The sequence below is a fragment of the Lithobates pipiens genome, unplaced genomic scaffold (genome assembly GCF_037356315.1).
Source record: "Lithobates pipiens isolate NorthernLeopardFrog02 unplaced genomic scaffold, aLitPip1_a1.2 Scaffold_13, whole genome shotgun sequence".
NCBI lineage: Eukaryota > Metazoa > Chordata > Amphibia > Anura > Ranidae > Lithobates > Lithobates pipiens.
Window position 1 is genome coordinate 443,086,303 of NW_027507718.1, and position 24,923 is coordinate 443,111,225.

Here is a 24,923-nt window from a genome sequence, read left to right on the forward strand (position 1 = left end):
GATTTGGCTGCTCAATGACCATGCCATTTTTTCTGATACAGCACTGGGTCGCTTTAACTGACAATTGCGCGGTCGTGCAACACTTTACCCAAACAAAATGGATGTCCTTCTTTTGCCACAAATAGGGCTTTTTTTTTGGTGGCATTTGATCACCTCTGTGGTTTTTATTTTTTGCATTAAAGACAAAAGAAGAGCAACAATTTTGAAAAAAAAAAAAAAAACACAATATTTTTTACTTTTTGCTATAATAAATATCCCAAATTTTAAAAAAAATTGCCTCAGTTTAGGCGATATGTATTCTTCTACATATTTTTGGTAAAAAAAATAAATAAATAAATAAATCACAATAAGTGTACATTGATTGGTTTGCGCAAAAGTTATAACATCTACAAAATAGGGGATAGATTTATGGCATTTTTATTATTTTTATTTTTTACTAGTAATGGTAATGATCTGTGATTTTTAATTTGGACTGCGATATTGCGCCAGACAAAGTGGACACTTTTGACACATTTTTGGGACCACTGACAATTATACAGCGATCAGTGCTGTATACTGTATAAATGTGGGCAGGAAAGGGGTTAACACTAGGGGGCGATCAAGGGGTTAACTGTGTTCCCTAGGTGTGTTCTAACTGTGGGGGGGGGGATGAGACTGACTAGGGGAGGGGAGAGAGAGAGAGAGAGAACGGTGTTCATACTTAGTATAAGTGGTCGCGCACTTCGCACATGGCAGTAGGTGGAAAAAAGCCTTGGTGATAAAACATCGGTGGATGTACCTTGTTCCCATAATAATAACTCTAATGCCCCGTACACACGATCAGAAATTCTGTCAGCAAAAGTCCAAAATGAGCTTTTGGTCAGAAATTCCAACCGTATATGCTCAATGTATGCTCCATTGGACTTTTGCTGGCAGAATTCCCGCCAGCAAAAGATTGAGAGCAGGTTCTCAATTTTTTGGTCGGAACAAGTTCCAATTGGAAATTCCAATCGTCTGTACCAATTCCAAACGTGCAAAATTCCTACGCATGCTTGGAAACAATTAGACGCATGCTCGGAATCATTGAACTTAATTTTCTCGGCTTGTTGTACTTTTGTACATCACTGCGTTCTTGACAGTCGACAGTTCAGAGAACTTTTGTGTGACCGTGTGTATGCAAGCCAAGCTTGAGCGGAATTCTGTCGGAAAAATCTTGGATGAACGAAATTCTGCTTGTGTGTACGAGGCAGTACAGGAGTGAATTTCCCCCTCCTAGGGGTAGATTTCCTCTCACTTCCTGTTGTCTCCTTCCGTTTCTAAGTAGGAGTCGTTTGGAAGTCGGATGTGTGTAACTAGGGGACCGCCTGTACTGTATATAACAGCTTAATTTATGACAAATGGTACAAGGTATAGGACAACAAAATGTGCATAAAAGTGCATAATTTGTACAATGTATAGTATAATGTATAGTACAACACATGTATAATGCATAGCACAAGGTATAGTAGGACATATACAGTAGTTGAACAATACAAAATAAAGCTAGAAATGCCTAGTAATGTACTATAAAGATATAAATAGATATAAATTCCAATACTTGTGACGTTGAACGATGAAGTGTCACTTTTGTAGTTTGCGCTCCTTTAATAGAAGTTCTTGACTTTCATACCAACGTGACCAGTCCAGCTAGTCTGAGTCCACAGGAAAACAGAAGAGCCATGTTTCCGGCTGTATTGGTATGAGCTCCTGTCCAATCACATCTCATATACAATGGACATCCCAGTCCCAACCAAAGTGTGCTTTCAGCAAGCTGCAGTCTGCACTGTGTGGAACAAAGGGGGTCCCAGGGGTGTGGAGGGGGGAGGGGGACAGAACACAGGGATCTGAGAGGTGAAGTTTTGTGTAATGGACGGTTACAACCACACTGGCCTCCTGTGTTTAGTTTATTTAAATGCAGAAAAATGATCTGAAAGTATAAGCAAACTATATTTCCAAAATTAAATTCTCCAGTGTTTAAATGTACCCACGTTTACATGCATCTTGACATGTTCAGAGTATCTAATCTGTCCCTGTACACACAGAAATAAACTAAGGGATGGCTTTCATAAATGTTGACCTCTGAAGATGGATCGCTTTTCAGAGGATGTTTGACAGGTGACAAAGAGATTATTTATGTCACCACCTCATACATATTTTACCCTTAAATGCCCGGATCACCACGTCATTGTGGGGCAGTTGCAGCACAGCCCCATTTACTTGAATGCACACAAAAAAAAAAGGCCCAAAGTCAGGCTTCATATGCATTTGAAAGAAATGTTTTCCATTTTCTTATTCTGTTTAATATCAATGAAGTGTCACAGACAGCGTCGTTTGTATTATTCCTGATCGTGATTTGACCTATTGAAGTGAAATACACATTGGTGTTAACTGCTATCAATTTGCAAAGCATGTTAAATGTATGGCACACAGCCTGGGCAATATTAGATGTCATTTCAGCGTGTTCACAGCTCTTTTTTTTAATGGAAATTAACCTTTTTAATGAAAACAAAGACTTAGTCAATAAGGAGTAACACTTGCAAATGTATAATATTTTAAATGCATCTTAAACGCTTCAGCCCCAGAAGATTTTACCCCCTTTCTGACCAGAGCACTTTTTGCGATTCAGCACTGCATCGCTTTAACTGACAATTGTGCGGTTGTGCAATATTGCACCCAAACAAAATTGACGTGCTTTTTTTTTACCACAAATAGAGCTTTCTTTTGGTGGTATATGATCACCTCTGCGGTTCTTATTTCTTGTGCTATAAACAAAAAATAGCTAAATGTTTTTTTTAAAAAAGCAATATTTTTAACTTTTTGCTATAATAACCCGCAAAATATATATATAAAAAAAAAAAACTAATTGTTTCCTCAGTTTGATATGTATTCTTCTACATGTTTTTGGTAAACAAAAATCGCAATATACGTATATTGATTGGTTTGCGCAAAAGTTATAGCGTCTACAAAATAGGGGATAGCTTTATAGCATTTTTACTATAAATTTTTTTTTTTACTAGTAATGCTGGCAATCTGTGATTTTTATCATAGCTGCGACATTATGGCGGACACATCGGGCACTTTTGACACTATTTTGGAACCATTGCTATTTATACAGCGATCAGTGCTGTAAAAATTCACTGATTACTGTGTAAATGACACTGGCAGGGAATGAGGTTAGCCACTAGGGGGCAATGAAGGGGTTAAGTGTGTGCTAGGGAGTGATTTTAACTGTGGGGCAGCGGTCGGCAAGTGGTTAAACACACTCTAATGACATGTTACCACCACATGCACTGGGAAGTTGTTGGGCTGCTATTCCAGCACAGTCCCACTGCATGGGCCAGCCAAAACTCCTTATCTCCTATGTGTTCAGTTTACACCATAGCGCTTCTCGTGTGAATGAGCCCTCAGAGCTCTTTCACACAGGCAGCTTGGTTGCCTGCAGCTCATCACGTCATCAAGCAGTACAACAAAAATAGGAGGGGTGGGTGCTTTGTCCGTCAATGAACTTCAGAGAAAAGAATTTTACGGTGAGTACAAAAAATCCTATTTTCTCTTTCATTCATTGACGGACACAGCTCCTTTAAATCTTGACTGTAGGGATGTCCCCAAGCAGTGTCAAAATGAGGGGTGGAAACAGCAAAACATAACTTCACCCACAACCAAAAGGAACGCCTCAACAGAGGAGTTGCCATCTGAAACGGTCGCACCAATGAGTGCGGCCAATGAGTGCATCAAAAATGCGTTTACAACAAAATTGTAACCTAAAAAGGTGTAAATTGCAACTTACACAGCCGCCAAAACTTTGCGGCCAAAGCAAGCATCCGAAGATGCGCTCACATCAATTTTGTAGAATATTGGGAAAGTGTGAACGAACGACCAAGTCGCCGCCTTACACACCTGGGAGACAGACACTTGATGTTGGAAAATACAGGAGGTCCCAATTGCCCTGGTGGAATGGACCGTGATAGGAAAGGGGGGCCCCTGCTCTTTTAAGGCGTAAGCCTGGACCACGATCTGTCTGATCCACCGGGAAAAAGTGTAGAGGAGAATGCCAGACCTTTTTTCGGACCTGACACTGAAACAGAGAGCTTGACTTTCGGAGGGGAGCCATAGCAGACAGATATACCCTCAGAGCCCAGACCACGTCCAGGGAATGTAGGGCAACTTCTTTTGAATGTATCGGCTTAGGACATGATACATTAGGATGATAATACACTGTCCTCATTGAGATGGAAAGCGGAACCACTTTTGGAAGAAAAGAGGGTCGCGGATGTAGCACCGCCTTATCCTTGTGGGTAACCAGAGAGGGTGACTTGCAAGACAAGGCCGCCAACTCAGAAACCCTCCCGGCAGATGTAATGGCCACTAGAAAGACAACTTTCTGGGAAAGAATTAACAAGGGAACTCCCTGATGTTCTCAGACAGCGGTTTCTGAAGCACCGATAGCACCAGGTTCAGATCCCATGGAGGTAGGGCTGGTCAAACCGGAGGGACTACATGTCGAACCCCTTGTACAAAGGTGCTTACTACTGAGTGAGACGCCAAGGAGCATTGGAAAAAGACAGCCAAGGCTGATAGCAGTTGATGGTGCTTAAGTCAAATTTCTGATCCACTCCTCGCTGTAAAAACAGCAGGATCCTGGAAACCGAGAACACCATCCCATCTCCTCACACATGGAGATGTAGGTCTTCCACATAGGCCGGTAATCTTTTGAGAAGAAGATTTCTGTGCCCTCAGCATAGCGGAAATCACTGAGTCTGACAGACCTCGGTCCTTTAGCACCTGGTTTTCAACAGCCATGCCGTTAAAACCAGCAATGGTAAAGCAGGATGGAGTATCGGACCTTGCGATAGAAGGTCTTCTTGCAACAGCAACCGCCAAGAAACATCGGTCGGTGTACCAGAGACACAGAGGCCAATCTGCGGCAATCAGTATTACTGGATCGCTTCGGCCTCCACTCAAACCTTTGCACTTTGATTGAGCCAAGAGGTCCACATCTGGTGTGTCCCACCACAGGCACAGAAGCCTGAATACCTCCGGATGCAGCGACCATTCTCCTGGGTCCAGCATCTGGCGTCTTACGTAGTCCAGCTGCCAGTTTTCTACGTCAAGGATGTATATGGCCGACAGGGCCAGCACGTGACGCTCTGCCCACTGGGGGATGTGAGCGACCTCTTGTGCTACGGCTGAGATCCTTGTACCATCTTGACATATACCACCGCCGTGGAATTGTCCGACTGAATCCTGATCGGACACCCTTGTAGCCTCGTTGACCATGTGGAGAGGCATAGCCAGATCGCCCGAAGTTCGAGCACAATGATCGGCAGCTGGGATTCTTCCTGCGACCAAAGGTCCTGGGTCGACTGTACCCCCAGCACTCCACCCCAACCAGTCAGGCTGACGTCTGTCGTGATCAACGTCCAATGGAGAGGAAGGAACGATCGGAAACCTCAGCCACCAGAGGAGGGAATCCCTCACTTACTTGCTCACCTGAATCTGACGATCCAGGGATAATGGAGATTTTTCCCATTTGGACAGGATCTCCTCCTGCAAGACTCGGGTGTGAAATTGAGCGTACGGTACCGACTCAAAGGAGGCTACCATGAGGCCCAGAACTCACATGCAGAAGCGCAGCGAAGACCACCTGCGGTTCATCAACATCTTCACCGTGGCTCGGAGAGTCTGCAGTTTCTCTGAATCGAGAAAAACTCTTGCTTCCATGGAGTCCAGCAGTAAGCCCAGGTACTCCAGGCGTTGAGTCTGGACCAACACCGACTTCTTTAGGTTTAGCACCCAACCAAACTCCTGTGGAGTTTGCATGGTGATCACCACATCCTCCCTTAATTCTGAGGCGGAAGCTGCCCTCAGAAGGAGGTCATCTAGGTAACCCACGACTGCAATCCCACGTTGCCTTAACAGCGCCAGAATTGGAGCTAACACTTGGTAAAAACTCGGGGTGCTGAAGCCAGGCCAAAAAAGGGGGAGCCACAAATTGGTAGTGCTCTTCCCCACTGCAAACCGCAGAAACCTCTGATGCCTGAGGCGTATGGGTATATGCAAGTACGCGTCCTGGATATCCAGAGACGCCAGGAAGTCCCCCTGATGGAGTGCAGCGATCATGGAGTGAACTGATTCCATCCTGAACCTTTGTACTTTCACAAAGCAGTTGAGGGCTTTTAAGTCCAGGATTGGACGTACCCCTTCCTTTTTGGGGACTAAAAACAGATTGGAGTAGACTCCCTGAAACCTTTCCAGCTTCAGAACAGGCACTATCACCCTGCATAGTAGCAGGTCCTACTTCTCCTAACAGGGCTTCCCGGTGGGCCGGGAGTAAAGGTATGTTGGAGGGAAAAAATCTGTTTGGTGGGCAAGAAAGAAACTATCTTGCAGTCTGATGAAACCAGTTTGCAGACCCATTGGTCGGACAGTGGTGAGGTTCACTGAGCTGCAAACCCCTGAAGGTGAAGGTGTGAATCAGAGCTTTCTCCAGAGGATGTTTTTTACCCCCCTTGCACCCACACGCCGCCTCCACCCTGGCAATGAACATTTCCAGGACCGCCTACAAGCAACCATAGGCACTGCATTGTTTGCAGGTGAGCCGGTTGCGATTACAGGGATGTCTGGGGAAGAAGCACCCATCTTGCCTGCCGCACTTGGGGACTTAGGGCAAGGTACACATCCCACCCTGCTAGCTGCTCACAGACTGAGGGGCCCTACCGCAGAACTCACCACCCTGACTGAGTGCTGCGCCATTCCCGCCGCTGACCGCTGTGTTCTGTGTCTAGTCATAGGGTACCCAGAGTGAAAAACCACACTGTTCTGAGGTAAAAAGACCCAGCATTGGAGATAAAACTGCTCTGAGGCTACAAGAAAATGGCCACCGGTCGTTTTTGTATAAAAAACACCAACAAAATGGCCACCGGACCTCTAGAAAATGGCTGACAGTCATGCTCTGCATAAAACTACAGGAAAATGGTGACGGCCACTGGAAAATGGTGGCGGCCGCTGGAAAATGGCAGCAGCACATTCTGAGGTAAATTTTTCACAGGCAGCTCACACACAGAGAAAAGGGACAGAAAGACAACAAATGGACCCAAACAGACAGCTCAACTCCTGTTAAGGTTCAGAGCCCCCCCCGGAGGACCCCCGGCCCAGGTACATACACCGCACTTCATGCCCAGTCAAAAACGGATAGGGAGAGAGGAAAGGGAGAGTGGGAGACGCCCTAATCGACCTCCAGGGAATGCCCAGCTGCTCTATCCTGCCGAGGCAGGGAGAGCTATATTTATCCATCTGGTCGGAATAGCTGGACGCATTCCATCACAGACCCATCACCTGAGCAATACGGGGTGGCTGCTGGCCACGGCACACTGTGACACAGACAGCAGTAGCCCGGTCATATGTGTGCCCTGGAGCATATAGCTCACTGGCCACCCCGGAGCAAAAGGGGCATGTTGTGGCCGACCCAGCGCATAGCTAGGGCCTGCTCACGCTCGATGTCCAGGCAGGGAGACTATAAGGATCTATATTATCCAGCCTGTCACCCAGCCAGCTGTTGATAGTAGATCATTGGATCCAATTCTTGTGGAAAAAAATCAAAAATTCCCAGGACCAATGGTCCCCTCAGGAAGCCAGGTCCTTCTCCTTCACTAGGCAGAAAAAAACTGAGCTGCAGGAAGCAGGCTGAGGGGTTATAGCCAGAGGGACTGCCCCCTGGGCAGAGCTATGCAGTCTTGCTCTTTTTACATGTGTTACATGTTCTGCCTAGTCCTCTCCTGAAGGTGGCGTGATAACATTACGGTCAAGATTTAAAGAAGCTGTGTCCATCAATGAACGAAAGAGAAATTAATGTTTCCCTATGTGAGCCATCTTAAAGCGGTTGTATAGTCTTTTTTTTTTTTTTTTTTACTTTTACCTACAGGTAAGCCTATAATAAGGCTTACCTGTAGGTAAAAAAACCGGAGTTAGACTTACCGGTAACTCTTTTTCTAGGAGTCTTCCAGGACAGCCTTTGAGATATAGGGCTCCTCCCTCCGGGACAGGAAACACGTCAAGCCAATTAAATAAAAGGTGTGGTCCTCCAGGCCCTCCTCAGTTTTACTCCAAGAACCGCCGGGAGGCTCTGAAAGACATAACACACTAACAATCATGTTAATACACATCCTCACCACTTAGTCCAATTTAAACAACTTTGGGTGGGAAGCCAGGCTGTCCTGGAAGACTCCTAGAAAAAGAGTTACCGGTAAGTCTAACTCCGGTTTTCTCATATCGTCTTCCAGGACAGCCTTTGAGATGATAAGCAAGGAGCTCACCTTGTCAGGGCGGGACCACTGCCTGGAGGACCTTACGTCCAAAAGTCTGCTCTTTATCAGACCATAAATCCAGACGGTAATGTCTTGCGAACGTTGAGTAGCTGGACCACGTTGCTGCTTTGCAGATCTCCTCCGGAGAGGCTCCAGCCCTCTCTGCCCATGATGCGGAAACCGCCCTTGTAGAGTGTGCCTTAACTAAGGGTGCCTGCTTCCCCTCTAACTCATAGGCTTTAACTATCGCCATTCGTATCCACCTGGCGATAGACGCTTTGGACGCCTTGCAGCCCTTGCGGGCGCCCGAAAAATTAACAAAAAGTGAGTCTGACTTCCTGAAGACCTTAGTGGCTTCTAAAAAAATCAATAGACTTCTCCTGACGTCTAACAAACTTAAAGATCTCGCCTCATCCTTGTCTGAGGTTGAGAAAAAAGTTGGCAAAATAATATCCTGTGTCCTATGAAAAGTGGACACCACTTTAGGAAGAAAACTAGGATCAGTCTTAAGTACTACCCTGTCCTCTAAGATTAACAGAAATGGCTCTCTGACCGAGAGCGCTTGTAGATCACTGACCCTTCTAGCTGACGTGATCGCTATCAAAAATACAGTCTTTAGTACAATCCACTTAAGTGAAGCCCCCTCTAATCGTTCAAATGGATCTTGGGTCAGAGCTCTAAGAACCAAGGCCAAATCCCAAGTAGGACAGGACTTCATTCTCACAGGCCTGGATCTAGATAGAGCCTTGAAGAAGTTCCTGACAAATGGATTCTGCTGAAGGGAGGACTGAAGGAAAACACTTAAGGCCGCCACCTGTACCTTTAGAGTGCTGATAGATAGGCCCAGTTCTACCCCTGCCTGTAGAAAATCTAGGACTGCCGGGACCCCGGGACTTGCAATCCCCTGTTCTCGCAACCAGGAATTAAACCTCTTCCCTACCTTGGCGTAAATTGCCCTAGTAACAGGTTTACGGCATTCTAACAAGGTCTTAATCACTCTCTCTGAGAAACCCTGTGACCTTAAGATTTGTTCCTCAGATACCAGGCCGCAAGCTTGAGCCTCTCTATCTGAGGGCACAGGATCGGCCCCTGGGAAAGTAAGTCCTCCCTGACTGGTAGAAACAGCGGAGGATGTACGGCCAATCTCTTTATGCTGGCAAACCAGGGTCTCCTTGGCCAAAAAGGAGCTACTAAAATGAGGTCCGTAGTTTCCGAACGGAACTTCTGCAGAACCTCCGCCACCATCCTTACGGGAGGAAAGGCGTAACACAGGCCAAACATCCATGGATTGGCAAGGGCGTCTATCCCCCTGGCCCGATCCTGTGGGTGAACCGAAAAAAATTGTGTCACCTTCCTGTTGCCTTCTGTTGCAAATAGGTCTATTTCTGGCCTTCCCCAGCATGACACGATCTCCTCGAACACTTCCTTGTTGAGGGCCCACTCGTCCTGACCTATCTTCTGGCGACTGAGAAAGTCGGCCAGGAAATTCTGGGTTCCCTTTAGGTGAATGGCTGATATTGAGGACAAATTCTTCTCTGCCCAGCAGAAGATTTTGTCCGCAATTACCTGCAGTGCAGGGCTTCTGGTTCCCCCTTGCTTGTTCAGGTAGGCTACTGCTGTCACATTGTCTGAGCGAACTTGCAGATCCCTGCCATGTAACCGGGACTGGAATGTTTCTATAGCTTTCCAGACTGCCAGAAGTTCCTTCTGGTTTGAGGAACGACCTGTCTCTAGGTTCGACCAGGAACCCTGGGCTAAGGTTCCCTCTAGGTGGGCACCCCAACCCAGCGCACTGGCATCGGTCGTGACCACCACCGTAGCTTGTGGGGACCAGGGAAGACCCCTGTCTAGGTTGACCTGGGCCCGCCACCACCAAAGAGACCTCCTGACTGCCGAGGATAGGGGCATAACCTGATCCAGGCTCTCCTGCCTGCCATCCCAATAACGGAGCATGAGTCTTTGTAAAGGACGCTGATGATGTCTTGCCCAGGCCACCGCTGGAAAGCATGATGTCATCAACCCTAGGACTCTCATCACCTCCCTGATCTGGGCTTCCCGACCAGATTGAAGCTGGGCTACCGCCTGCTCTAGCTTGCCGATCTTCTCCTCCGGAAGAAATACTCTCATTTCCACTGAAGAAATCCTGTATCCTAAATACAGGACCTCCTGTGAGGGGGTCAGCTGGGATTTTTCCTGGTTTATCAGCCACCCCAGTGAGCGCAGGAAAACCAAGGCCTCCTGTATGTCCCTCTGCAGCTGTTGGGCCGACTGGGCTATGAACAGTAGATCGTCCAGATATGGGATCACTGTTATAGCCTTGAGCCTTAATGGGGCCAGTGCCTCTGCCAGAACTTTTGTAAAGACTCTTGGTGAGGCTGAAAGCCCGAAGGGGAGAGCTCGAAACTGGAGGTGTAACACCCCCGTGTTCAACCTCACCGCCAACCTGAGAAATCTCTGAGATTCCGGATGAATCGGGATATGCAAATATGCATCCCTGAGATCCACTGTGGCCATGTGACAGCCCTGAAACAGGAATTTGGTTACCGAGAAGATTGACTCCATCCGGAACCGCTTGTATTTTATAAATCTGTTCAGGGGACGGAGATTCAGTATTAACCTGAACTTCCCCGAAGGTTTCTTTACCACGAATACGTGGGAGTAAACCCCCAAGCCTCGCTCCTCCTGAGGTACCTGCACCATTACTTCTTGGTCCACCAGATCCCCCAGAAGAAGAGCCAAAGCCTCTGCTTTCTCTTGATCCCTTGGTAACCTTGTTACTTGAAAGTTCGGGAGGGGAACTGAACCAAACTCCAACCTGTAGCCGTTCCTTACAAGATCTCGAATGAACGGACTTTCGGTTGAAGCTTCCCACTGTGGGAGGAACTTCCCCAGTCTTCCTCCCACCGGGACGCAGGAGTCACTGGGTTTTAGGGGAGGGTTGAGGAGGATTGAATAAGATACCTCCTCTGCCTCTTCCCTTGTGACCCGTCCAATGCTTTTTGGGGCGAACCTCCCTTTCCTGCAGGTTTTGCTGCCTGGGGCTTCGAAAAAGGCGTTTCCCTTCAGGTCTCTTTTTCCTTTCTGGGAAAGCTTTCTTCCTATCCTGCGTGCGCTCTAACGCCTCTTGCAGGCCGGGCCCAAACAAATGGTCCCCTGAAAAGGGTAATCCACACAACTTTAGTTTTGAAGCTGTGTCTCCTGACCAGGTCTTAAGCCAAACGGCCCTTCTGGCAGCGTTCACTAGTGCTGCTGATCTAGCAGCCAGTTTGACTGATTCTGCAGAGGCATCCGCTAAAAAGCCCACCGCTTTAAACAGTAGCGGAAAGGACTTCAACAACTGTTGCCTAGAAGTACCTGCAGAAATATGTGATTGTAACTGTGTAAGCCAACACTCCAAGTTTCTGGCCACACAGGTAGCTGCTAGGGCCGGTTTAAGCCCAATGGAAGAGGCATCCCAGGCTCTCTTGAGCAGCAGATCTCCCCTCTTATCCATAGGGTCCCTGAGTGAACCCATATCATCAAAGGCCAAATCTGTCTTCTTAGAGACCTTAGCCAAGGGAGCGTCTAATTTGGGAACCTTGTTCCAGGGATGCACCGCATCCGATTCAAAAGGGAACCTCCTTCTAAGGCTACCTGAAAAAAATGGCCTTTTTTCTGGTTGTTCCCACTCCAGCAGAATCGCCTCCACTAGCGACTTATGGACGGGGAATACCCTGTCTTTCATTACACTCGACCCTTGATACATCATGTCGTGTTTTGAAAGCTGGACCTGTTCTTCTCTGATCTCTAAGGTGTCATATATAGCCTTGAGGAGGTCACCCACATCATCCAAAGACAGCTTGTATCTGGCTGATCTAATGTCTTCCTCCCCCTCAGATTCTGAAGTAGACTCTGTCCTAGAGGAGGCTAATGACCTGGATAACCTCTCCCTATCCACCTCCTCCTCCTGACTTGGTTCGGATAAGGAAGGCATACTCACGGCTCTGGGTAAAGAGACAGAAGGACCCTGCATCCTATCCATCATGTTTTTAAAAGATTGGAAGGTGGATGCAATCTCATCCTTTACGGATGTTAAAACATTGTGACAAGCTGCCACCGAGTCCTCTTTTACCAGGCTACTGACACAATCTGGGCAAAGCGGCTTCTCCCAACCGGTGCCTAACTTAGCCCCACACACGGCACATTTCCTTCTGGGTAAAGGTATCTGGGCTCTGTCCTGTTTAACCTAAAAACAAAGAAAAACAGGGTCCCATTAAAATACCACCCCTGACCACACCACTGTGCTTCTAGGGTCTGTTTAGGAAGTGCCCCCCTTCACCAGCAGGTTCTCCACCCCGGGAAGGTGCTACGGGTCAGAGTGACCCCCCACCCCCCAGTGTAAGTCCTGGTCTGCCCTCACCAAGCTTACCTGAGAGGTACTGGAGCCTGTTGAACCGGAGTCCACCTGCACAACCGCACTCTCCATGGTTCCTGTGTATCACTCAGTCTCTCTGAGCCTTCACACTGCTCCAGGCAACCCTGTAGTCACACCGCCGCGCCCAAAGGACTGGAACGGGTCCTGCGGCGCCCCCTGATGACGCGAATCCGGCGGAAGTGCGTCTCTCCCACTTCCGTACGCCAGAGCGCAAAAACTCCGCCCCGACGCCGTGCGTTCTTACGAACGTACCGCTCACAGTACCCGAACGCCGGTCGGTAGAGCGAACGTCTCCCGCCGCCTCCGACCGACAGGTACGAGCGGTTAGCGCTCCGAGGGGGAGATTGCCGCGTATCGGGGTCCCGTTCTCTCCGAACGTTTAAATGGCAGCGGGGACTGAAAGCTACCCTCTCCTCCCTTCGTTCGGACCGAGGGGTGCTAAGGGCCAGGTCCATCAAGGCGCTCTCCCCAGGTAAAACCCCTGAGAAGGAGCTCCCCTTACCAGTTCCAAGACGTGCTCCTTCCCGTCCGGCAGGAAACACAAAAAACTGAGGAGGGCCTGGAGGACCACACCTTTTATTTAATTGGCTTGACGTGTTTCCTGTCCCGGAGGGAGGAGCCCTATATCTCAAAGGCTGTCCTGGAAGACGATATGAGAAAAATATCTCCTAAACCTGTATGGTTTAGGAGATATTCTCCTCGCAATGAGCTGCTGGGTGACAGGCGCACAGGGGATTCTTGGCTGGAAGCCCAGCAGACGCCGGATCCTACCAGAAAGAAATCTCCCACGCGCGGGAGTGACGATATCGCTGCTCCGGCCACTCACAGCACCGGAGCCGCGATACCCGGAAGACACGCCGAGGGAACATGTCAGCTCCCTCGGTGTGTATTGGGTGAGATGTCGGGGCCTCGTTCTAAGGTAAGTATTTCATAATGAGCTAATATGCAGTGCATACTAGCTCATTATGCCTTTTCCCTTGCAGGTATGAACAAAAAAAAACATGTCAACGGGTTTACTCCCGCTTTAACTGGTTCAACTTGTGTCAGTCCAACTTTGGAAAAGGTTCCTGCACTACTTAGGTCCGACTTATGTCCCATTTCTGCCCATAGAATTGAATGGAAGTCACATCCAAGTCGAATCATCATCTTAACCTCCCTAGCGATGATCCCAAGTCTGGCTCGGGTTGGGATTTTAGTTCCACAAGCGGTAACCCCGAGCCAGACTCGGGATCGCATTGCTGGATACAGGGAGGACACAGGGAGAGTTACTTACCTTGTCCCCTGGATCCAGCGATGTCCTCCGCGCTGTGTGAGCGAGCCGTCCTCCGCTCGATTCACAGTGCCCGAATGCCGCCAAGCTCCGTTCCCTGCGACCTTACCGCGCACGACAGCGGAGAGCGGCGGCAAATTCAAAAAAGTAAAAACACACAAAACACACACAGCACTGTAATCTTACAGATTACAGTACTGTATAAAAAAATACACCCCCCCCCCTTTGTCCCTAGTGGTCTGTGCAGTGCTCATCATGCACTTTTATATTATAAATACTGTTTTTTCTGCCTGGAATTTGGAGATTGTCCATAGCAACCAGAAAGTGTCCCTTTTTCAGTGTTTTAGGATTTGATTAAATTATTGAATAATTTTTATTATTATTTATTATATTATAAACTTTATCATACCCGGGATGTCTGCTAGACTCTGGTTTGAATTGAGTTATTCCTAAGAAGTAAAGGACTACAATATAAAATGCCAAATTTCCATGCAAAATAATTGTACCGCTTTCAGCACCTAAAACCAGAACTAATCATACTGCCAGGGAGGTTAATTGATGTGATTTGGATCGGACAGAGCAAGATTACGCATGCATTCCCTGAAGTTGCATCTAGGTGCGTCAAAGTCGTGCGACTTTCATGTCGGAGCAGCCTCAACATATGTATTTTCTGGGAAAATCCATGCGTTTGGGATTTCATGAGGGGGGTGTTATTGCATGCATCAAATTTCAAAGTCTATGTACATAACTATAGCCCCTGTACACCTGGCAATAGGCTGTGTTTGTATGTCCAAGTAATCACCACGGGGGTCACCTTAGCTTATCTGTGTTGTGAGCACACAGTACTATCCATGTAGTACAGCACTTGCTGCAGACTAAAAGCCCCATACACACTATCAGTTTTTCTGCTGAGTTTTTCCTTCAGATTTACCAAAACCATGTAATATGAGGTCAAACCTTAGGAGTTTCAATTTGTATGCAATCAGGCAGGCCCTTGTACTACATGTACTACACTAAATCTGAAGGAAAAACTCAGCAGAAAAACTGATAGTGTGTATGGGGCATAAGCCACAGCATAGCTCTAGATTTTACCTTCCAGCACTGGGAGCTTGGAACTGCTGGATTTTCCACGTAGAGCTCTAGGCTGGGGGGCCTCCAAACTACAACCCCCTACAAGATTTTATCCGGGCCACAGCTAGAGTCAGTGGCATATCCTCAATTTGCATGGATTAGGGTCAGCAGAGGCTGCTTGTAATGTAATAGGGGACTCTGATAGAGACCCTGATGGAAGGGGAACACCCTAAAGTCGACTCTGATGTAGGGAAGGACTGTGATGGGGACCCTGTTGTAAGGGGGACTCTGATGGGGACCCTGATGTAAAAGGGGAATCTGATGTAAGGGGGGATATGATGGGGACCCTGATGTAAGGGGGACTCTGATGGGGACCCTGATGTAAAAGGGGAATCTGATGTAAGGGGGAATATGATGGGGACCCTGATGTAAGGGGGACCCTGATGTAAAAGGGGAATCTGATGTAAGGGGGAATATGATGGGGACTCTGATGTAAGGGGAGACTCTGATGTAAAAGGGGAATATGATGGGGACCCTGATGTAAGGGGGACCCTGATGTAAAAGGGGAATCTGATGTAAAAGGGGAATATGATGGGGACTCTGATGTAAGGGGAGACTCTGATGTAAAAGGGGAATCTGATGTACGGGGGAATATGATGGTGACCCTGATGTAAAAGGGGAACCTGATGTAAGGAGGTCTGTGATGGAGACCCTGATGTAAAAGGGGAATCTGATGTAAGGAGGACCCTGGTGTAAGGGGGGGCTGTGATGGGGACCCTGATGTAAAAGGGGAATCTGATGTAAGGGGGACCCTGATGTAAAAGGGGAATCTGATGTAAGGGGGGACTGTGATGGGGGCCCTTATGTAGGGGGGACTGTGATAGGGACCCTGATTTAAAAGGGGAATCTGATGTAAGCAGGGACTGTGATGGGGACTCTGATGGAAGGGGGTAATCCTAAAGCAGACTATGAAGGGGAGTTTCTAATAAGAAGGACCCTGATATAAGGGGGGACTGTTTTGGGGACCCTGATGTAAAAGGGGAATCTGATGCAAGGGGAGATTGTGATGGGGACTTGGGTGGAAGGAGGTAATACTAAAGCAGACTATGATGTAAGGGGAGTTTCTAATAAGGACCCTGATGTAAGGGGGAATTGTGAAATGGGCCCTGATGTAAGGGAGATGTGATGGAGATACAGAGGTAAGGTTGGAACTGTGAGGGGGACCCTGATGTAAGGGGTGAACTGTGAGAGGGGGGCCCTAATGTAAGGAGAATTGTGATGGGACCCTTATGTAAGGGTAAGAGCAGCAGAAAAAATGTCCGGTGTGCATGATGAGGCCTTAAAAAAAGCTGGCAAATACCACTCAACCTTCATGTTGAAGAAAATATTTGCTGGTCTAAAGTCATCTGTAATGTTAAATGGCCAGGTCTTCCATTTCCAGAGAAGTCTGCATTGTTTTCATTGTGGTGTCAGGATAAGGCAAGTGCTTCCTATGGGGTGTTCATACATATGAATAGGTGATGGCACTGTCTGATGAATGGAAGGTTGTTTGTTGATTGTGGACAATCTTTAACCCCCCATGTTACAAGAAGCAAAAGAATAAAGGATGTTGGTCAAAGCAATATGTCCAGTGTTACTCACACCAGTGTGGTTTTGTCACGAAAAATATATTCCCTTAGAGCGGAGAAACAAGTAGGCTATATAAGTGACAAAGAGTATGGACAGCTTAATTGTTGAAAAAGTATCATTTTATTTATGGATAATCCTAGATAGATTATATATATATATATATAGAATATATATATATATATATATATATATATATATATATATATATATATAATCACCTAAAAATAGAATCTAGGGTATAAAAGACCCCCATGGATAGGTACAGGATTTTCTACATATATCACTGTAAATATTGTCACTGCTAATTTGTATCAATCTGCTGCACTCCCATTCCTTGTATCAGGCTCCTGATACCTTTCTTAAGCTTCGCTTGGCTAGTTTGAACTGCTAGGTATAAATTATGGAAAGTAAAGCTGGCCTTGCACTAGCAACTGTCCAAATGAATCTTCATATGAAAATTTGTTAAAAAAATCTCAGTACATTTGATTGATTAAAAGAATGTTATTCAAAAGCACTTTCAAATTGTGTTTGCTTTTAAATTTTCAATTGTGGAGCGAATGAACTTTCTGAACAAAAGCCAAGTACACTGTTGGAAAAGTATTTGTTTGAGATAAAAAATTTCTATCCTGCTCCTTTCGAATTTTCTTGGCACTGTGGTTGAAAATGAACATTCATTTTGATCCCACTAAAACTTAGAAAACCGAACAAGCTTTCCTGAAAGTAAGGGAAGTTGGCCCTAGTATATGAATGTGAGATAGGGGCCTTAGATTGTGAGCTCCTTGAGGGCGGGGACTGACGTGAATGTACAGTATATGTAAAGCACTATATAAAATACCTGCAATAAATAGTAGTGAATGGCCAGCTTAAACTTTTCTCTAAAAGATTTTACCCCTTCATGACCAGGCCATTTTTTGCTATTCAGCACTGGGATACTTTAATTGACAATTGCGCGGTCATGCAACGCTGTACCTAAATGAATTTTTGGTCTTTTTTTTGTACACAATGAGCTTTCTTTTGGTTGTATATGATCACCTCTGTTTTTTTTTTTTTGTTTTGTTTTTTATAGATCGGAAAAAACAAAACATTTAAAAACAAAACAAAAAAACAATATGTTTAAGGCTCGGTTCATACAGGGGGCGATGCGAGGCGTCACGACTTGCCGCGCCGCGACCTGCCGCGACCTCAGCAGCGACTTGCAAATGACTTCTGTATAGAAGTCAATGCAAGTCGCCCCGAGGTCGCCCAAAAGTAGTACAGGAACCTTTTTTCTAAGTCGGAGCGACTCGAGTCGCTCCTCTTAGAACGGTTCCGTAGTACAGAACGGGGGCGACTTGTCAGGTCGCGGCACGGCAAGTCGTGTCGCCTCGTGTCGCCCCCTGTGTGAACCGGCCCTTACTTTCTGCTATAAAACATATCCCATATTCTGTTACTATAATTTTCTGCGTAATTTCTATTATATCCTCATGATGTTGGCCAATTCAAAGCGATAGGGCTATAGTCGACTCCTCAACTAGTAGCCCGATAACCAGGTTATGGTATAAGAGCTACATGTTCACTTGGTCAAAGGTTCCCATTTTGATAGTTAAACCTGTATGTTGCACTTTATGTACCATGGTGTGCTTACGCTTTGTATGTTATGCATTCAAATAAAGAATTTATAAAAAAAAAAAAAAAAAAAACTTTATAAATTTTTCCCAAAATGTATTCTGCTAAAAGCCTTACAGCACATTATGGCTCACTGATTATTTGCTAGAGCTCATAGCACACAACTTCTGTTTGTTGGTTGCTTGCTAGAGGTTACTGTACATCAATTCTGCTTACTGATTGGTTGCTAGAAGTCACTGCATATCCTTACTGCTCAATGATTGTCTGCAAGAGGTTAGTGCACATCATTACTTTTCACTGATTGGTTGCTAAAGGTTACAGCACATCTTCTCACTGCCTGCACACCCTGGACTGGGAGGTGAGGGGACCCATCAATAGACAGAAAACTCCTTGGGACCCTGGGATCAGTGGCAGTGCTGGAGGTCTGGAGGTTGTGATAAGTAGCAATGCTGGTGGTTGATGGAATCAGTGGCAGTGGTGGGGGGGGGGGGGGTGTGATTAGTTAGGAGGCACTACACTGTGACAATGTGAGGGGGGATTTACCCTGACCACTGATGTGAGGGGGAATTTGCACTGACCACCATGTAAATGGGGGATTTTATGCCACCCACCAATATAAAGAGGGATTTCTCCACTGACACCAGTGTAATAAGAGCATTTACACCAACCACCAGTGTAAAGTGGAATATACACTTACAACCATTGTCGAGGAGATTTGTACTGACCACCAATGTAAGGTGACACTTCTACAAACGACCACCAATGTTGGGGGGGGGATTTACAATCACCACCAATGTAAAGGGGGTTTTACACTGACCACCAGGGTAAGGACAATTCTGCACTTAACACCAATGTAAAGGGAAATGTACACTGACAACCAATGTAATGGGGGATTTTACATCAACAACCAAAAAATGGGGGTATTTCTACACTGGCCACCAATGTAGTAAGGGTAATTTGCACTTACCACTAATTTAGAGGGGGCTTCTACATGGACCACCAATGTAAGTGAGGATTCAGACAAAAAATGCAAGTTTTGATTTTTTTTTACTGATTACTAATATAAAGAGGAGGTTCTACACTGACCACCAATGCAATGGGGACCTTCACACTGGTCACTAGTGTGAATGAAAGGATTGTACACCAAGCCCCAATGCAATTAGAAGATTTACAGTTGTGCTTATAATTTTACATACCCTGGCAGAATTTATGGATTTCTTGGAGAATTTTTCAGAGAATATGAATGAATATGAATGAAAACACAAAAACTTTTTTTTTCACTCATGGTTAGTGTTTGGCTGAAGCCATTTCTTATCAATCAACTGTGTTTACTCTTTTTAAATCATAATCACAACTGAAACTAACAAATGACCCTGATCAAAAGTTTACATATCCCAGTTCTTAATACCACATATTGCCTCCTTTAACATCAATAATAGCTTAAAGTATTTTGTGTAAGTATTGGATGAGGCTCTTTATCTTCTCAGATGGTAAAGCTGCTCATTCCTCTTGGCAAAAAGCCTCCAGTTCCTGTAAATTCTTGGGCTGTCTTGCATGAACTTAATGTTTGAGATCTCCCCAGAGTGGCTCAATGATATTGAGGTCAGGAGACTGAGATGGCCACTCCAAAACTTTCACTTTATTCTGCTGTAGCCAATGACAGGTCGACTTGGCCTTGTGTTTTGGATCATTGTCATGTTGGAATGTCCAAGTACGTCCCATGTGCAGCTTCCTGGCTGCTGAATGCAAATCTTCCTCCAGTATTTTTTTGATAACATACTGCATTCATCTTGCCATCAATTTTGTCTAAATTTCCTGTCCCTTTGTAGCTCACACATCCCCAAAACATCAGCGAGCCACCTCCATGTTTCACAGTAGGAATGGTGTACCTTTCATCATAGGCCTTGTTGACTGCTCTCCAAATGTAGTGTTTATGGTTGTGGCCATAATGCTAAATTTTGATCTCATCACTCCAAATGACTTTGTGGCAGAAGATTTGAGGCTTGTCTCTGTGCTGTTTGGTGTATTGTAAGCGGAATACTTTGTGACATTTACGTAGTAATGACTTTCTTCTGGCGACCATGCAGCCCATCTTTCTTCAAGTGCCTCCTTATTGTGCATCTTGAAAAAGCCACATCACATGTTTTCAGAGAGTCCCGTATTTCATCAAAGTGATTTGTGGGTTTTTGTTTGCATCCTGAACAAATTTTCCTGGCAGTCGTGCCTAAAATTTTAGTTGATCTACCTGACTGTGGTTTGGTTTCAGCAGAAACCCTCATTTTCCACTTCTTGATTAGAGTTTGAACACTGCTGATTGGCATTCTCAATTCCTTGGCTATCTTTTTATATCCCTTTCCTGGTTTATACAGTTCAATATCTTTTCCCACGAATACTTTGACAATTCATTCACTTTCCCCATTACTCAAAATCCAGAAATGTCAGTGCAGCACTGGATGAAAGATGCAAGGGTCTGTCAGGAGTCCAGAAACTTACTGACCTTTTATACACACACACTAATTACAAGCAAATAGCTCACAGGTGAGGATGGTTACTTTTAATAGCCATTCAAACCCCTTTGTGTCAACTTGTGTGCATGTTATCAGGCCAAAATCACCAGGGTATGTAAACTTTTGATCAGGGTCATTTAGGTGTTTGTGTTGCGATTATGATTAACCAATTACGGACCGCCGCTGCAGTTTTACTGCGGCTGCTTGAAGGAGGATATCGTTTTTATAGTATCCCCTTCTTCAGTGGGCGGTTCTCTACAAGATAAAAGTGGTCTCTGCAGCAGATTCGCTGCAACATCACTTTTATCGGTGGTGGGAGAGGGGCCCCCCATCCCGCCGCGATCCGGAGCCGTCGGCAGCGGCGGAGGCGATCGCATCTTGTCTCCTGTTTGGTATGGAGACGAGTGAAGGGAAGATGGCCCCCACCTGTCTCCATACAATGGCTGGGCGGAAGCGACGTCAAAACATCACTTCCGCCCACAGCTCTTAAAGGGCCAATTTTTTTTAATGATTTTTTAAATTACAATTTTATTTTTATTTATTTTTTTAATTGCATTTTAGTCTAAATATGAGATCTGAGGGCTTTTTAACCCCAGATCTCATATTTAAGCGGTCCTGTCATGCTTTTTTCTATTACAAGGGATGTTTACTGTAATGCAAAACATGCAACCTGTAGAATTTTTTAAACGTCGCCTATGGAGATTTATAAGGGTAAAAGTTTGTCACCATTCCAAGAGCGGGCACAATTTTGAAGCGTGACATGTTGGGTATCAATTTACTCGGCGTAACATTATCTTTCACAATATGAAAAAAAATGTATTCAAAAAGGTGATTTGTTTCAAAAAAATGTGCGCTTGTAAGACTGCTGCGCAAATACGGTGTGAAAAAAAGTATTGCAATGACCGCCATTTTATTCTCTAGGATGTTAGAAAAAAAAAAAATTATAATGTTTGGGGGTTCTAAGTAATTTTCTAGCAAAAAAAACTGTTTTAAACATGTAAACACCAAAATCTCAAAAACGAGGCTGGTCCTTAAGTGGTTAAAAAAGAATAAACACAGTTGATTGATAATAAATGGCTTCAACCAAACACTAACTATGAGTGAAAGAAATGTTTTTGTGTTATCATTCATATTGAAAATGGTCAAGAAATCATAAATTCTTCCAGGGTATGTAAACTTATGGGCACAACTGTACACTGACCACCAATGCAACCAAGACATTTAGCCTGCGTTCACATTTGTATCAGGAACGCATGCAAAATCGCTTTCCTGACACCACAGAAATGCTCTGCCCTTTAGCAGATACAAAACAGTTCCATTAATAGTTAATGACACCCTCACACATCTGCTGAGATGTGCGTATTCACATGCACCAAAATTCATAGTGCTGTGGCACCATGTTATTTTGAAAAAAGGTTCCACCTCCAATTTTGCTTACTTTTGCACAACAAGCTGATGTTAGCCTTAATGACCACAATTGTAGGCAAGACTTGCAAGCATGCCCCTTTCCCTTTCCCAGCGGGCAGCATTCAGCAGAAGTGATGGTGAATATGACCTCAGGGGGGCACGATATACATATGAATGCCACCTCTATATACCTATACACACTTTTTTATCCTACCAATAGATTTGCATATTGTCTATCCGGTTCTGTGGTTTACATATCTATCTAATATATATCTATGTGTGAATTTCACAGTTTGTCTGGAGTTCAGCTGTATAGTGTATTGCCCATTAGGAAAAAAAAAAGTGGGCTGTGTGAAATGTTGTGTGCCTTAAGGTGCACTGCCAGCCCATTCACAAGAAATGGCCTGCTGTAATGCAGCACACCTTAACACATGGAGATGCATTGCGTTAAAACATAATATACTCATTGTCTAGGGCAGTGGTCTTCCAGGAGCTGAGTGCAGCCCTTTGCATACCTATATCTGAACCTTGGGGCACTATTCCTCCCACTGACATCAACAATGGGACAATAATTCCTGCATGGACACCAACAGCGGGGTACTATTCCCCCCACTGACACAAATGATGGGGCACCATTCCTCTCACGGACACCAATGATGGTGTGCTATTCCTCCCAACTGACACCCATGATGGGGTGCTAATCCTCCCACTGGCACCAACAATGTGGCAATAATTCCTGCATGGACACCAACAGTGGGGAGCTATTCCTCCCATTGACACCAATTATGGGGTGCTATTCTTCACACTGACACCAATGATGGGGTGCTATTCCTCCCACTGACACCAATGATGGGGTGCTATTCCTCCCAACTGACACCAGCAATGGGGCAATAATTCCTGTGCTGACACCAACAGTGGGGTTCTATTTCTCCCATTGACACCAATTATGGGGAGCTATTCCTCCCACTGACACCAATGATGGTGTACTATTCCTCCCACTGATATTAATGATAGTGTACTATTCATCCTACTGACAATGGGGCACAAATGCTTGCACTAACACTAAGAGTGGGGTACTATTCCTTAATTGAAAACAATAATGGGGTGCTTTTCCAGTCCACTGATAACAATGATAGGGTGCTATTGCTCACACCAATGATGGGGAGCTATTCCTCCCACTCACGCCAACAATGGGGCAATAATTCCTGCGCTGACACCAACAGACTGGTATTATTCCTCCCATTAACATCAATGATGGGGTGCTATTCCTCCCACCGACACCACCATTAATACATGCATTGACACCAAAATCGGGGTACTAATCCGCCTATTGACACCAATAATGGGGCACTATTCCTCCCACTGACACCAATGATGGGGTGCTATTCCTCCCACCGACACCAATGAAGGGGCTCTAATTCCTCCCAGTGACACCAACGATGGGGGCGGTATTCCTCCCACTGACACCAAGGATGGGGCAGTATTCCTCAGATGTGGTAGCTGCATGCATTTTCTTTTTTATGTCAAATACAGAAAAACACACCCGATGATCCTGCCAAAAATCCCAGTATACTTGTAGCTTCCTGTACACCAAATTGAAATCTCAAACTATGTTATCAGCTTTCCCAGCTATCTTCTGTAATCAACTCTCCCCTATGTAATGGAGATGAGGTGTGACTGAGTCATAAAGAGCGATATTCATGACAGGTCCTCCAGCAGCAGTGATGTATGTATATTCATGCAGTGAGGATTACATCATGTAATTATAATAATGCTACAACAAGAAAAGAGATTGTAGCAGGAGAGGCTCTGCTACTTTTATGACATGTTATGTGCTGGCAGTAGTGTGGATTATTTATAGCTACAGGTACAATAATCTATATCATATATAAAACATGGAAGACAGCTGCGCCTTGCCTCCATCATCTGTCCCTACAGGAGCTGCGTGTAGTAGGACATATCGATCATTCATAGCAAATCCATTTTATCCTATACGATCTACAGTATGTGTAGTAGGAAACATGGATCTCATTGTGTCCCCATAGGGTCTGCATGCAGTAGGATACATGAATCATACACAGCAGTCTCATTGTATAATACATATAGAATCTGTGTGTAGTAGGACACATAGATCACACTTAGCAAAAACACATTGTATCCTTATAGGATGTGTGTGTGGTAGAACACCTGGATCACACATAGCCATCTCATTGTACTGTATATCCCTATAGGATGTGTGTAGTAGAGCTCATGGATCTCATTGTATATCTCTATAGGATGTGTGTGTAGTAGGACACATGGGTCATACATAGCAGTGTCACTGTGTGTCCCTATAGGATGTGTGTAGTAGGATACATGGATATCATTGTAAAATATCTATAATATATGTGTAGTAGGACACATGGATCACATTGTATAACACTATAGGATGTGTGTAGTAGGGCACATGGATCACATTGTATTACACTATAGGATGTGTGTAGTAGGACACATGGATCACATTTTATAATACCTACAGGATGCATGTAGTAGCACACGTGGATCTCAATGTATAATACCTACAGGATGTGGGTAGTAGGACACATAGATCTCATTGTATATCCCTATAGGATGTATGTAGTGGGACACATGGATCATACTGTATAATACCTATAGATAAGATGTGTGTAGTAGGACACATGGATCTCTTTGTATAGCCC

The 24,923-nt window shown here is 45.3% G+C and overlaps 1 protein-coding gene across 4 annotated transcripts in view; it reads right to left on the reverse strand.

Moving 5' to 3' along the window:
• LOC143975373 (cytosolic beta-glucosidase-like) overlaps nt 1–24,923 on the reverse strand; it is a 182,262-nt gene that overhangs the window by 145,148 nt on the left and 12,191 nt on the right. Inside the window, exon 1 of one of the 4 annotated variants that reach the window (XM_077477709.1) lies at nt 1,577–1,698. The exons of the other annotated variants lie outside the window; for them this stretch is intronic. The gene's annotated coding sequence lies outside the window, so the exon portion shown is untranslated. Of the gene's footprint in view, nt 1–1,576; nt 1,699–24,923 lie in introns of those variants that run through there. 4 annotated transcript variants of the gene reach the window in all.